Source organism: Periplaneta americana, chromosome 9 (assembly GCF_040183065.1).
Source record: "Periplaneta americana isolate PAMFEO1 chromosome 9, P.americana_PAMFEO1_priV1, whole genome shotgun sequence".
Lineage (NCBI taxonomy): Eukaryota > Metazoa > Arthropoda > Insecta > Blattodea > Blattidae > Periplaneta > Periplaneta americana.
This window is the reverse complement of record NC_091125.1, coordinates 172,987,202-173,003,353: the sequence shown is the minus strand read 5'-3', so window position 1 is coordinate 173,003,353 and position 16,152 is coordinate 172,987,202. Positions and strand designations below refer to the sequence as shown.

The 16,152-nt window shown below is 40.3% G+C and overlaps 1 non-coding gene across 1 annotated transcript; it reads left to right on the top strand.

The window, feature by feature from the left end:
* The first annotated feature begins 6,915 nt into the window (after positions 1-6,915).
* Positions 6,916-7,034, top strand: LOC138706878 (5S ribosomal RNA). Its single transcript, XR_011334124.1, has one exon. It is a non-coding gene; the product is annotated as a 5S ribosomal RNA (ribosomal RNA).
* Positions 7,035-16,152: the final 9,118 nt, after the last annotated feature.

Sequence of the window (16,152 nt, the reverse complement as noted above, 5' to 3'; positions counted from 1 at the left end):
TTGTCGTCTAATGCCGCTTAGGTAGCTTACTGCTTTAGTAGCTTTGTTGTATTTGTCCCATATTGTTTGCGCTATTGTAGTCCAAGAGAGTTTTGATGTGAGTGGAATGCCTAGATATGTTACTTTGTGTTGGAGTGGTATTAATGCTTGTCCGATTGTAATGTGTTGTCTGTTTGTGATTCGTGATTTTAAAGAGGGGCGGAAGACACAGGTTTGGGTTTTTTCGGTGTTGATGGTAATTCTCCAGGTGTTGGCCCACTCAGTGTACTGTCTCAGGGCGTTGTCTATTAGTACCCTGGCGGATCGTAAGCGGGGATGGGTGGCCCAGAAAGCAACATCGTCAGCAAACTGTGCCAGGCCCACTTGATTGTTGTTGGGTTGAGGGATGTCGGATACATATATGTTATAGAGCAGGGGGGAAATCACGCTGCCCTGGGGAACTCCTGCTTCGATTTGGAAGGTGCGGGACAGATCTTGTCTGCCAAGACGGACCTGGCCAGATCGGTTATTCAGGAAGCTGGAGATCCAGCGTGTTATTTCGTGCGGAAATTGCATGTTTGTTAATTTATATCGCAAGGCGTCCAGCCATACTGTGTCAAAGGCTCGTCTGGCGTCGAGCGCTACCAAGATTGAGTAATGTCGTTTAGAGTAGGCCTCCTCAATGGGGGTAAGTACCCGTATCAGCTGATCAGTCGGCTGGACTCCCGGTCTGAAGCCCGCCTGAGAATCGGGAATCATATTTCGGTCGCGCAGGTAAACCTGCAAGCGTGAAACGAGTACTTTCTCCATTAACTTGGCAATAGTCGGGGTGAGGCTTATGGGTCGGTAGTTGGCGGGGTCTGAGGCGTCTTTACCAGGTTTTGGAAATAGAAGTATGTGTGAATGTCTCCAGCGTGTCGGAGCGTGTCCAAGTTTCAAAGAGAGGGTGAAAAGACCAGCAAGAAAATTAAGGGCTGTCGGCGGGAGTTGTTTAAGTGTTTGGTATGTGATACCATCAGGTCCTGGTGCTGAGTTCTTGCATGTTTGGAGGGCAAGTGAGATGTCTAGTATGGTGATGTCATCAATGATGGGGTCGTCGGTTGATCGTGGTGCTGGTGCTGGGAGTGGATTATAGAGGATATGATGGTTATTGATATGATCTGTGATGAAATGGTAATGATCTTGGTCGAAATCTGGATGTATAGGTGTTGTGTGCGTGTTGGATAGAAACTGTCGGAAGACTTCCAGTTTGCCTGGTGTGTCAATAATCGTTTGTTGTCTGTTGCGTAATGGGTGGGAAGTATATTGGTACTTGCCCCTAATACGCTTTATGGTTTCCCAGAATCGCTTGGGAGCGTTTAGTCTGTCTTTGTCGACTTTCTGAATGAATTTGTCCCATCGTCGCGTCTCGTATCTCTGTATAGCGTCTTTGACATCTTCTTGCAGTGAGCGGTAGAGGCGTCTGTCTTCATCTTCATGGGTGCGCATGTAGAGTCTGTGTGCTGCTCTTTTTGTCTTTATGATTTTTAAGATGTCTGGAGGTAATGCACGGCGACGGTCAGTGGTATATCGTTTTTGTGGTATTGAGTCTTGAATAGCTTCATTAAGCACCTGTACAAACAAAGTCTCTGCGGTGTCTAAGTCTTCGTGTTTCGTGATTGGAAAATGAGGGAGTGATTTAGATATGTAATCTTTGAATTTCTGCCAATCAGCGTTACGATAATCTCGCATGTATATAGCTTCGTTCACGGGTTGAGAGCGGTAAAAGGGGCAGGCAAGTTTTATTAGTATGGGTGCGTGATCTGAATTTAGAGGGGGGAGGACTAGAGTATTGATGAGTCGGTTATGTAATCTGGGAGAGATGAATATTTTATCAGGAGTTGTAAATTGTTGAGTAGGAGTTGGTAGGCGTGTGGGGGCAGGGAGTGGAACTTGTACTAGGTTGAGACTGGGTAAGAGCGTCACTAGGTGGTTGCCTTTGGTGTTCCGATTGTTATCATGGAGGAAGGGGTGGTGGGCGTTGATATCTGTGGTGATTATGACATTTGGAAGGGTGTGAAGGTAACGCAGGAGTGTGGATGGGAGTGGATTGGCTGGCGGAGAGTAGAAAGAAGCCACATGCATGCGAGAATTACCTATGTGGATTTGAATTATTACACATTCTTGGTCGTCGAGGTGGAGGGGTAGGGGAATTTGAGTTGTTGTCAAGTTTTTGTTAGTCATAATCATAACTCCTCCTCCTATCGTAGGTCTGTCGCGTCGATATATAGTGAAGTCTCTCATAGTAAAGCGGTCTTTGTCTCGAAGGTGGGTTTCATTTAAACATATGATTTCGGGTTTTTGCTCTTGGATGAGGTGAGTGAGTTCCGTTCTGTTGTTATACAGGTGTCTAATATTGCAATGAATTATCGTGATGTCATGTCGAAGTAGGATGGACGCCATTATAGTGGTATTAGGTTGTTGGTGAGAGGCTGTTTGTGGTGTCAAGGTGCCGTGAATTTCCTGAGGGGCAGGGTAGGGATTGGTAATCCGCCAGGGCTCGTTCTATTGCGCCACCTATCATAGTTTGGACTTTCTGGACTATGGGCGTGATTATTACATCTATATTGTTTCCATAAGGTGCAACGCTGACTTTCCTATTTATGGTCTTTTTGGCTGTGGCATTTATAGTGGCTGTGGTATTTTCGAGTCGTGAGGGTGGGGTTGTGTTTATTGTTGTGGCTGTGATAAATTGTGTTAAATTGTTAATGGCTTGATTGATTTTTTCGTCAATGTATTTTTCAATGCGGGTTATGTGGATGGCGATACGTTCATCTATATAGTTGGCGATTTGTTGGGGGGTGGGTAGATCATTTCTGTCGGTTTTTTGTGGTGTTGCCAAGATCTGAGCAAATGTGTGGGGTTTGGGACTGTTGGTGGTTTCGTTTGGTATGGTGGATATGTCGCTGTCGACGGAGTTGAGGGTTGGGAAATTGATTGTGTTAAGAGACGGGGGCTGGTTTGGGGGTGTCATTTGGCTGGGTTTAAGTGGCGAATCAATATTTTGTTTCCTAATGAATGGTCTGTAGGTAGGTTCATCGGGGAGTTGGATTTCGCGTGGATATAGTGGACAGTGCATCTGTCCTGTATAATGTCCGTCTCTATTACAGGTGGCGCAATGATGTGGTCGATCTTTATGTGCACAGGAAGTGCCAATGTTCCCACAGTGAAAACAAACTGCGGGGTTTGTGCAGTTTTTCTTCTTATGCAGATACTGATGACAGTTCCTGCATGGAATATGGCGTTTTCCTAGTTTGGGCGGTTCACAATGATATGTTCTGCCCCACAGTCGGAGGCCATCGCTGAGAAGTGTCGATATGGTGTTCGGGTTTTTTGTGAAAATGCGAACAAGGGGCGTTGGTCCGTAGCTATTTCTTATTCTTGTGATCCTAGTGTGTTCTAAGTTGATGTTTGTCATAGCAGCTGATACTGTTTCTGTATCTATTTCCGGGGAGATTCCAGTAGCAACTAGATTGGTTTCTTTGGCGTAAGATTGAGCACTCTCCGTATTTCTGTTCTGTCTGTTAATTTTAATTGCATATTCTGCGTTGGGTCCGAAAGTGTTGGGTGGGTAGGAGGAGATGAATTTATCTAAGTGCTCTTGGTTTTCGAAAATAAGAGTTGTTGAACTGAATTTTTGCGACCAGGTTTGTCGAGGTGGTGTGATTTGAATTTTTAGGCAATTTTGATATATGATGGTGGGGTTGTTTTTGTGTAGATCTTGGTTATTGATACGCATAGCTACGCGTGAGTCAATTTGAGTTGCAGCAGGCGGTGGATGCGTTTGTGATATTCGAATGTCTTTGCTAGGAGTGGTTTTATTATTTGCATTTGATGTGGAAGGTTGTGGCGTGATTTGATTGGGGGCAAAATTAGGATTCGTTTGGATTGGTGATACGGGGGATTGTAGGTCTTGGTGTACTGTGGTGCTTTGAGAGGGAAGTGGCAGAGACGATATCAGATTTTCTAGTCTGTATCGTAGTTCTCTGTTATTTGTTTTGAGTGGAGTTTTTGCGGTAGGGGCAGATATTTCTTTGGTAGCTGCATTTGGTTTGTATTGTCTTTGAGCGGGTTGTGAGAGCCAAGGAGCTTGCAATTTAGCTTGCTCCGGAATCATGTACTGAGTTTTATCACTAGGCCCAAGAATTGAGGGTGGAATGTACTGTGTAAATTTTGAGAGGTGAGCTCGGGTATGGAAATTTATAATAAGCAGGTGTTCATGGTGTTTATACCAGCGAACATGCACACGAATTTGGTTTAGAACTTTTTTGAGCTCTGAGGCACTATAATTATATATTATAAGGGTTGTGTTTGCCTCTGATTCTGTGAAAGCGTCAGGCGGTGACTGCTGGTGTATTAGACCTGGAAAAGGATTGTCAGTGGATGGAGTGTTTACTGACAAATCCTCAGCGGAGTGAGAGCGGTTTTTTGAGGAGTTGTGACTGCCCTTACCTCTGTCTGCTGGTTGTGTTGCTCTGCTTTCAGGGTTGTTGTTATTCATGGTGGCTCCTCCTTTTGATTTGTGTTGGAGTTATGATGCACTATTTGGTTGAAGATGTAATACGTAGCACTAAACACTGTAATTGACACTGCGGCATTTGAGGTATATATTGGAGAGAGAGATAAGAAAGGTTAAACTAAGTCCAGAAATGAAAAGACAAAGGAGAATATTTGGAGTGTAAAGTTTCGTTGACACTATTTAGTTGGTTCACTCACTGCACGTTAGATTGTTTTGTACTATGAGCACACAGAGCACTGTTTAGTTTTCACAAGCAGAGAGAGTGAAACATGTCTGCACGCATAGTAAATGTCTTGCACTCGAATACACTTGACGTGATATAAGATTTAATACACGTCCAAATTGTCAGTCACTCGGTATGCTACACTGTGTTGGCTTCTCTCTAACTGGAACAATATTGTAGTAAAGGTGCGCTACAACTAGATGGAAATTTCCGCAGTAACGTCCTATCGTTAAGCGGAGAGAACTGTATATCTGGATCGGTTAACTAGTGGTCCGTACACTAGCACCACACTAGAGATGTTAACAATTGAAGAGTTCACTCGAGGCAATGGCACAAAAACCCACAGTCTTGAGGGTTTAGTCACTTGCGTACGGCTTCTCTAGCACTATTGATCACTACTCAGTGTCCACACTGTAGAGGTTCCTTCGTAGCTACATCTTTACGGAAGAGTACACACACACGAACACTGCATAGACCTACCCACTGTTTCGGTTCTCACTGGAAAGAAAACACGCAACTAAAGGGTTTCTCTCTGAAGTATACAAATACGCCTCAGGCGTGTTCTCGTACGGTCCGCGCCCGGTATTATAAGCAAAACGGTGGCCTTCACTTTTCGCCTCGGGCGTGTTCCCGTACGGTCCGCACCCGATGCACAGTACGATGCGGAGCGCGACTGATCAATCCTCTGCCATGCAGCTATCTCCACCTGCCTGATCATCTGATGCCATCTCATCAATGCAGGGCCCGACGGTAACCTTCACTTTTACGCCAACGTCAATAATCGACAGCGGACCAATCGTAAAGTCACAAACGTTTGCGCTGTTTCTATTGGCTCGCACTGGGAAGGCAGTACGGCATTGTCCCTGCGACTTAAATATTTTTCTCCCTCCGGGCTCATCATCAGACGAGCACCATGCCCCCCAAAGCTTCCGGAAAGGCTGCCAAGAAGGCCGGCAAGGCCCAGAAGAATATTTCGAAGGGCGATAAGAAGAAGAAGCGCAAGAGGAAGGAGAGCTACGCCATTTACATCTACAAGGTTCTGAAACAAGTTCACCCAGACACGGGAATCAGTTCAAAGGCTATGAGCATCATGAACAGCTTCGTTAACGACATCTTCGAGCGCATCGCCGCGGAAGCTTCGCGGCTCGCGCATTACAACAAGCGGTCGACCATCACCAGTCGGGAGATCCAGACAGCCGTCCGTCTCCTGCTACCCGGTGAGCTGGCCAAGCACGCCGTCAGTGAAGGGACCAAGGCCGTCACAAAATACACTAGTTCCAAGTAAGCGGGAGTGCTTGCTAGGGAATCAGCAACCGGCCCTTTTAAGGGCCACAAGTTATTCATAACAGAGTAGATGAATGAAGAACAACAGCGTTTCCCACCGAGTGAAAATTTAAATAATCACCCCGATAACACTTCTAGGATAGATAATACATTATAGGCAGTCCATGGGAGACTTGGATCCACGAGGCAAATTCGTTTCCTTAATAGTTTCGTACGACTTATATGAGAGCGCGGTGTCATTCCTACTCACTTGGCAGCATTAATTGTTGAGGGAAAACAACTTAGAAGGTAACTTGTCGACCGCGGTCATAATCCTTCCGCAGGCCACTACTGAGAATCTGTGGACATACGGGTAATCTATCTTTATTGAAACTCGGGTTCATAACATACGACTGATACTTTATATATCTGTCACGTAATCCATCAAGAGACAAATGTCCCCCCCCCCCTAGTCAGTAGCGAGCTTCAGTCCATTCGTAGTAGCCGCCGGTGCAAGAAGTGAATTGAAGTTTGTGTGAAGTTCCGTAGTATGGCATGAAAATGATGTCGAAAATCCGACTACAGTTCCACAACCATGTGGTTGAAAGGAGGCTCCGCTGTTGAACAACAATCCACCTGTGGCTTAACTTAGAATGCCGACTAGCTGTTTTATTAATCCCGTGTCAATCCAGCAGTGTGTGACGTTGAAACGTAACCAAACTGCCGTTGATAGATAGATTTATCATCTATCCCAATGACATCCAACGAGCTTGGTAATTTAGGTACAGAGTCTAAGCAGGCAGTTTACGTGTGTGTGTGAGCGAGTGCAGGTTTTATCGAGTGCACCCCAATCCCATCGTCCTCAAGTGCCTACAGATTACGCAGTTTCATCGGCAACGGCCATACCATGTTGAAAATACCGGTTCTCGTCCGATCACCGAAGTCAAGCAACATTGGGCGTGGTCAGTACTTGGATGGGTGACCGCTTGGGAACACCACGTGCCGTTGGCGATTTTTTTTTTTACGTCACTATTTCCAGCGTGTTCTAATAAGACTTATGGGATATTATGTTCCCTTCCCTATTCCAGCTATAGCTTGGATGATGACGCCGCTGCATAATTGTAGAGTAATTGATAATTCTTAAGTACTTGCAGCTCCGTATTGAAACTTATGACTGGTAGCATATTCATATGAGACGGTTCACTTCTCTGCGTTTTCTCGAAGAAGGGAATATGTATTCAGGGGATTGTGAACGTACCTCGCGCTCTCCCTAGAAGTTAGAGACATTTTAGGTAAAGAATGTAATATACTGTACATATATGGCTAATTAAAATCCCATTAGTTACTACATTTCAGTGGGTAGTACAAATTCCATAATGAAAATATCTCTGTCCTAGTAGTTGTATCCTTTAAAGAAGCTCGTTGTTTTCCCATGATGAAGGGCAGAACTTGGTCGGTAGAAATTTAAACAGACTGCATTATCAGACCAGGCGTTATTTCAATATCAGCGTTTAGTTTAGGAAATATAGCAATAGCGGAGTTGGGAGAAGTAGTTATAGCATGTACAGTAAGTATAAACAGTTCGCTGTACTGTACAGTGAATATAAATATTTGAATGTACGATGGCAAAACATCAGACATACAGTACGTAGCTCACATATCTTTAAAAATAAATAAATAAATAAATAAATAAAAATAAAGAAGACATTCTGAGGAGTGAGTGGAAAGTGCATATTATAATGAATATTTTTAACTCTCAGTTGACATTGAGAGAGAAAGCCATGCATCGGGGAACCGGTGACTGTTTTTGCGTTACCTTCTGCTATTGGCGTTGTTGGTTAGTAACGAATGAAAGGGGTAGGACGCGGAATCAAATGTCAAAAAACGATAGGGAAATAATAGTAACTGGTTGTATTTCGATCGAGCTCGGCGTGCTGATTCACCAGTGGGGTGTTTCACAAAGTTTACAATCTTTGGAAATTGTGAACTCTGTTTGTAAACTTCTGTTTCACAATCTTTGTTTGTAAAGGTGGACTGTACAAAGGAAATCAAATCTTTACGAATGAAATTTTGCGCTCTTTACAAGTGATATGTTTGTTTCACAACGAAGGAGTAATTTTACAAACGTGTAAACTAAACTTTACTAGTGAAGTTAGCACATTTTCTACAGTAGCCCTGTTGAAATAGCTTCTAATTGTGAATGAAAAAAATAAACACATATGTATAAAATCAATTTTATAGTAACAGGGTACCATTAAGAATTACACTGAAGCAGTTGTGATGTTATTGAGTAGTTCTAGCGACTCAGACGAAGATTTTGCATTTAGGCCTAACGTAGAATTTTCCGGCCACGTTCGTATCATTGTACGAATATTAATGAAAGGTTTCGAATGAATCCCGCGCTATACTTCAGAATACCGCGTTAGTTCTTATATACGAGGAACGTATTTAATAAATACTCGCACTTAAAGAAGAAAAACTTTGCACCGAAAACCAATCACTTAATAATGCAATGTCGGCATTACTTACGCAGTATTCTGAAGTCGTTCCGAATCCCATTTCGCTGTAATCTCTCCTACAAGATATGGGACATCACATGCAACATCTGAAAGGGAAAAGTGGTGCCCTAACCTCAAAGCGAGAACTGCATTGGTTGCATAGTAGCTCTCAGTTCCCTGCGTTAGCAGATAAGAACGGAATTTATAAGATTACAGTGTGCAAAAGTTCACACATGGTAGTTGATGTTGTTACAAGATTGAAAAAACTCGAGGCGGGTTATTGATCACCGAATGTGCTTACTCGGGCAAAGGATTTTTATGCTCCTCCTGCTGGGTTCCCTAATGTTGGCGAGGTTATGGATGAAACAATAAAATATACTGATGGACCAGCAGAGAGCGAAGTTGATTTTAATGGATGGACATGTTAGCTGCTCTATCAACTGCATATAACTACGTGGGTCAAATCCATTATTTATCAATTATTTGAATGAATTTCGCGCTAACTTTCGTCAGTTAAGTCGTAGGCTAATTAATGCATTGGTATGCTCGACCAATTGCATGCCGCGAAACTCCGTTGTCGCCGATGTAGCAAAATCTAAATAAAATATATATAAAAAAATATAAACATGTCCATCGATAGTTCTAAAATTACAGCTACTTTACCTCTGATCCTTAGTGATTTTTGTAAACTGTCGTTGGCGATTTTGTTCAACCAATTATGCGTATTTGTAAGTTTGTTTCGCCGATTTTGTAAAGTTCGTTAAAACATACAAGTGAATAAGATTGCATTGTGAAACACAGTTAACAAGCATATGTAATATTTCCGTTGTTAATTGTATATTGTTAATTTGTAATTTGTTAGCGTTGTGAAACATGCCCCCATTTACCTTTAGAGGTAATATCTACATTAATATTTAGTTAAAATTTAAAGAAATTTTAAACGAATGGAAGCTGCATTTTAATTCACCCCAAATTACTATGTTCCCTTTCAGATTATCAGCTGTTGTTGTTGTTGTTGTTGTATTGTAAGTTCTCACTTATTGTTAGCTAGCCGTACCCGTTCGCTCCGCTCCACCTGTTAGAAATAAATATAAAGTAATTACATAATTAAAATAGGACGTCTGATCCAGGGAACAACTTTTACAACAGCGCAAGATAATCTGCTTCGCATATTACCCAATTTTTTTTTAGCACTGCATTTATTGCATATATATTTTATGTATTTTAACACGATTCAATTGAGCATAGTTAAAATATGAATTATTAAAATAATGGATTGCCAAGCTAAAGTACTATTACTGCATACTAAATCAATACACTCTCGTTGTTCGTTAATTCTCTGAGATTAAAATGCGTGTACATAAATATTATTTTAAGAAATACAGAAAACGAATGTACAAAATAGCCTATCAAATTTTCTGTGCATAAGAAGCTATTTTAATCTTACCTGTCCTCGATTTACTCAGACGTTACTGTAATAACATTATAGCATTATGTCCATCTAGAGAAACTACAGTTTCCAATGGTGAAATAATAACTAATTATACAAATCAGTTAATTTACGAGCTTGTGATATTACTTCATACAAACACAGAAACATTCCCTGTAGGCTATGTTTAATAGCTTTCGATTGTTTGTTGATGTCCAAGGCCCCTGTTTCGATTGTTGTTGTCCAAGGCCCCTTATAGACGAAGTCATTTGTTCTTAATTCATTGCACCGTCTTAGATAGCGTTATTTTAATTTTAAAACTCATTTATCTCATTAAATATCAGTCCTATCAAAATGTTGTAAAAAAATAAAACTTAACGGAAATCATTTTTAAAGGAACATCTGTTATGTAACATTTTTTCTCAAATATCAATAATAAGCGAGATATTTCGATTTATTTAATTCAGGCCCCCTTATAACTCCCCTTTTAAATAATGTATTTCGAATGCCATATAGCCTAAAATCTAAGTTACAACAAACTTAATTTATATTCCAGTTTTCATATAAATCGGTTCAGCCATTATCGCGTGAAAAGGTAACAAACATACAGACAGACATACAAACAAAAATTTCAAAAATGCGATTTTCGGTTTCAGGGTGGTTAATTATATATGTTAGGACCAATTACTTTTGGAAAATCGAAACTTACCAGAAAAATTTCGGCTACAGATTTATTATTAGTATAGATAGTACGAGATACGACCGCAATTTTGTACGACTAGTGTAATGAAGGAATGCAAAAAATTATTTTGGAACTTTGCAATGTTAGTCTATCATTAAAATAAAATTAAATCTTAATTCGTCCCTTTTGCAGGAGTCTTCTTCATCCAGTATGTTGTTGGCTGATATGGAGGAGGAGGGGGGGGGGACATGCTCTAAAGGGATTAAATTTGCTTAGCAAATCGATATGGTGACTAACGCTTGCAATGCGTCATAGCTATAATTGTACTGCGCGGTAATTTCAGAGTAATAAGAGTTCAGTTCAGGGATCTGCTAATTTCTTCATATTGTGTTCGGCAATGGAATAGTACCGCAGTAGCATTAAGAGGTTTTTATAATTTGAACTGATATGTGCAGGTATATTGACCCCCCCCCCCTCCCACCGCTGGCCGACGCGGACTGCAATGACAACAGTAAGCCACACGTCATACGTAAGCCTTTCTTCTTCTTCATCTTTGCTCGCCTGGCAAATACAGTCTTGGATTTCACATATTCAATTTTTCACAGTCCCAACTCCCTTGCATGGACGTGTTTTCACGTACCTTTAAAGTTTCTCCTCTCATTCATTCAGTCTATTCGCAAGCCTGAGGGTTTTCCGTGGTTTTCCCTAAGGAGCTAAGACAAATGTAGGGATGAGCCCAGAAAGAAAAGGGCATTCACTTCCTTAGACCCTGGTAACTGCTCTTTTTAGAGGAAGGAGGAGGAGAAAGAAACCCCCCCACCCCCACCGACGTGGACTGCAATGACAACAGTAAGCAACACGTTATATGTAAAGCCTTTATTATTATTATTATTATTATTATTATTATTATTTACAATGGGACTAAAGGTGGTGTAGATACACTATGTCAAATGTGCCACAATCTTTCCTGCAATAGAAAGACGAGGCGCTGGCCACTAGCAATATTTTACAACATGCTAAATATTGCAAGTATAAATTCATGGATAATTTATAGTTAGAAGAACTCAGAAAACAATATCAAGAAAACAATTCATTTTCCAATTGTGTGAAGAGCTGACAAAACCGTGGATGCAGCACCGCTTTGCACGTCCTACTTTACACCGATCTCTGCGGGCAACAATTGAAGAACATCTGAACATTGCTGTGCAACAACAATGCCAGGTAATGCAGCCAGATGGTGAACGTACTGTTTGCTATAAATGTCCTGCAAAGAAGAGGAGAATGATGACAACATTTTGTGGACTTTGCAAAAAGGGGTTCTGCAGAGAACATCGCGCTGTTGTTTGCACTAATTGTAAATAGGACAATAACATGAACGTAAAGACTTTATGACAAACTTAAAATTAAATGAACACTAATGGCTACGAAAAGTGTAAAAGTTGTTAAATGTGTGATATTGAGTTGATTTCAGTTAATTAAAATGTGAGTAGTAAAAATTACGAATGCTTACCTTTAACATGAGTACAGTGATGATTACCTGTCTAGGGTTAAGTAGTCGCGTGGTGAGTTTAGGAATTCCCAGACCACCTCTAAGATTGTTTAAAATAAAGGTATTGTAATCGTACGTTTCTGTCTTTTGTCAATAGTAACGTTGACCTTTCTTTTTCGAGAAAACAAAATCTGTTGTACAGTTAAAGGTACTGAAATAGTAAGAAATTTTCTGAAATCCCCACGCGTTTGCAAGTGTAAGTCTCTGTTGTAACCTGTTGATTTACGAGAGACTGCGTGTGCTTCCGTACAGTGTTTCTAAAATGTGCAGTAACGAGTCAGAAATCATTGGAATGTAGTGTAGGTGTGTTTGTTATAACCGGGAATCAATCCGCAGTACTTGACCAATCAACTACGGGAAATATCAGAAAAATTGGCAGGAGTTAGCAAGAAAAACAAAGGTAAAATATCACGTGAACGAGCACCGATACCGAGCACTATGTACAATATACCCTAGAGAAAAAGACAAGAAAACAAAAGTCAACCGCTGCAAGTGTTACGAAGTGGTGTGTGAAACATATAATGAAGAATGTCTGCGGGAAGCGCATCTAGTGAGATAAAGGGTGAAATGGAGGATTCTGCTAAAAATAAAGAAAGGAAGAAAAATGTTTACAGTTAATACAAGTATTGTTTTCTCTTGTGGGTTTATGTTTAGTATAATAGATGTGTGTGTGTGTGTGTGTGTGTGTGTGTTTCATTAAAAATTAGCATATCCTTAATGAATACATCCTAAGTGGTATAAATGAAATTGTATAAACTGCAGGGAATCTTAAAATATGAAAATTGCGATAGTTGTTTTCTTTACAGTCCGACCTTTTTTAATAAACTAGTGTGAGATATGAAGTTTTGCACATTTAAGGGTTGTTAACATGAATGTAAGGAATATATATTATGATATGATATGATATGATTCTCAAATACTCTGTCCTGCTGACCCTTCACATTTCTGTATTCGGGCGAGTGTGTATTCTTCTTCTTCTTCTTCTTCTTCTTCTTATTATTATTATTACTATTACTATAATTATTATTATTATTATTATTATTATTATTATTATTATTATTATTATTGTGTGAAGAGTTGTATCGGAAGTGCTTTATAGACTAAATTAATAATTTCTATCTTAACTGAAATATTTACATTATATTTCACACAGTATAGTTACAGGTAGCATAAATTCAGATAATGGTTTTTATATGGGAATCTACTTCTTGTGTTTAGAGGCTACATTTATACAGAGTTAATAATTTCTCCCCTATGTAACATATTTCCATGAAATTTTATACGCATCTATGCAAAAACGAATTATGCTCGTGTAATTAGGGAATTAGGGAAAAATTAGTGTTTCTGATAATTTTTAATGTTTTAATAGAAATTATGCTCCTAAAAGATGACTAGCCTGCCATATTTTTCGCAGTTGGTAACAAAATGCTAGATTCATGGATATACTCCATAATTTAGTTGTTCATTATATGTTCAAGAAGTGTTGAATTTTTCTTGGAGAAATTAAGCTCCTTCATCCAGACTCTGAAAAGTGGCTGCTGTCGAATTCGTAAAGCGCCACCAAGAGATGAATATAACATCTAAGTTTGCAGGATGTAGCAGCTAAATTTTAAGCCGTATAGAGTTTAATATTTGATTAATGTGTGGGTAGAAGAATTGAAAGTTAACTCAGGTTTACTTGTAATGCACAGCCTGTTAAATATGTCGTAAAAAAAAAAAAAAAAAAAAAAAACTAGTTGCACAAATCTCAGTAAACGTGCCAATTAAATGAATGCTAACGTATTATAGATTGCTTTTCGCGTATTAAATGAAAGTACACATCTTGTCCTATGACCTCCATAAGGGAAGGTTTAACAATATAAAACAGCCACTGACCCCACGAACAAAAATCAACTGAAGAGCGTGACTTAAAAAAAAAAAAAAAAAAAAAAAAAAAAAAAAAAAAAAAAAAAAAAAAAAACTCATGTTTTGTCCCACCTCTTACTGATATTGATGTTTTGTATGTTGTTGTGCACAATGCCTAGCTTTTGTTTAAGCCTAGATATTACTTAAACTTCGGTTATGATGAAGTTGATTTTCTTACATAGTTTTGCGTTCTGGACAACTGTGCGCCGGCATCTCTCGGAACATCCGAGATCAGGTCCCTATCCCCTCCACCGCAAAGTCAAATAGCGTCTGTCACTTGATTTTGAATATTAAACAAACATACCATCACGGCATTTCCGTTATGGCATCTGGTGTCATCAATAAGCTACAAATAAAGGAAAGAAAGAAAGAAAGAAAGAAAGAAAGAAAGAAAGAAAGAAAGAAAGAAAGAAAGTAGCACAGTCACTGTCCTGAACAAGGTACGCAAGTATTATTTTAATTAATGCGTATCGCCTACCAGCCGCCGAAACTATTCGACAGGAGAGTGAATATCCTACACGGTCCTGTAAAAATGTTCTGAATACACTAAATGACGTGTAATTTTTTTTCTATTATTAGGACAATTGAACGTGTCATTGCTCCTGCGGGTTGCTTTGTTTCACACCACAGAGAATTCAGGTTCTCTACCCCCCGGGATTCTAGAGATAAGAGAGCGATGAGGTTAAAGGAGTAGGCGTTTGTTCGTGTTTTTGTTTTTACTTTAGAAAAATTGCGAAACGTGACGCAATAGCGATAAGTTTTATGAACAAGTTTGCTGAATCGACCAATTGAAGGTAATTTATATTTTGCTAAAGAAGAGAGGAGATTAATGAAATCAGTTATTGTAATAATCGTAGTAGATTGAAGGAATTGTTTGTATTCAAACTCCTTTTGTGAAATAAGCTGCTCGGATGCTTATCAGGGTGACGGTTATAAATGTTATCGTAATACCCACCCGAGGTCACAAAGGTCACAGTCTTCCGCTTGTCCTTTCCTAAGCAGACCACGTCTGTACTATCGAAAATAATGAGTCACAGTTATAGTTTCGTGAAAGTAAAAAATGTTAGATAGGAGACAAGTAGCTACTCTTATACAATCATAATCACATTTTGTATCCAATATAGTATAAACGAGCTACATGTAAGTACTGTGTAAAGTTTCATTAAAACAATATATTATATATGAGACAAGTCACTAATTTTTGTCAAAACGCATCGTCTATAAAGGGGTAGTTTCTCCTCTTATACAGTAGTGACTATAGTGCGAAGTTTCATGGAAATATGTCACATTTTTAGTCCAGCTAGATTTGCTTTCTGGACCACTTTGAGCCTTGGCGCTTGTGATCGGTCGGACGGAGGATCACTCGTCCCGGCGGCGTTAACCCTTAATTTGGTAAATATATATAATGTGCAATATTATAGAACTGTGAAATTTTTTTTTAATTTTCCTAAGAAACTTTGTTATCCATCGTTCTATTAAAAAATTGTTTATTAACCTATAGGATACATTGCGATATTTGTCAAACAGGCTGTGGGAAAATGCTGATACGGTGAGGAATGGAAAGGGAGAAACCATTTATATTATTGAGGTGACCTTGAACTGAGGGTAGTAGGAACGAGACCTGGAGTACGGTACAACCGGCTCTTCCGAGAAATAACTAGTGGCCCTGAAAAGGGCCTTTTTGCGGGCAGGAGTACCTTTGTTAATTCAAGCCCTCTCGCCGCGGATGCGCCTAGCCAGCTGAATATCCTTGGGCATAATGGTCACGCGCTTGGCGTGGATGGCGCAAAGGTTGGTATCCTCGAAGAGACCGACGAGGTATGCCTCGCTTGCCTCCTGCAAGGCCATTACGGCTGAGCTCTGGAAACGGAGGTCGGTTTTGAAATCCTGAGCGATTTCACGCACCAAGCGCTGGAAAGGCAGCTTGCGGATGAGGAGCTCGGTGCTCTTCTGGTAACGACGGATCTCGCGAAGAGCAACTGTACCAGGTCGGTATCGATGGGGTTTCTTCACGCCTCCAGTAGCCGGTGCGCTCTTCCTAGCGGCCTTCGTTGCCAGCTGCTTTC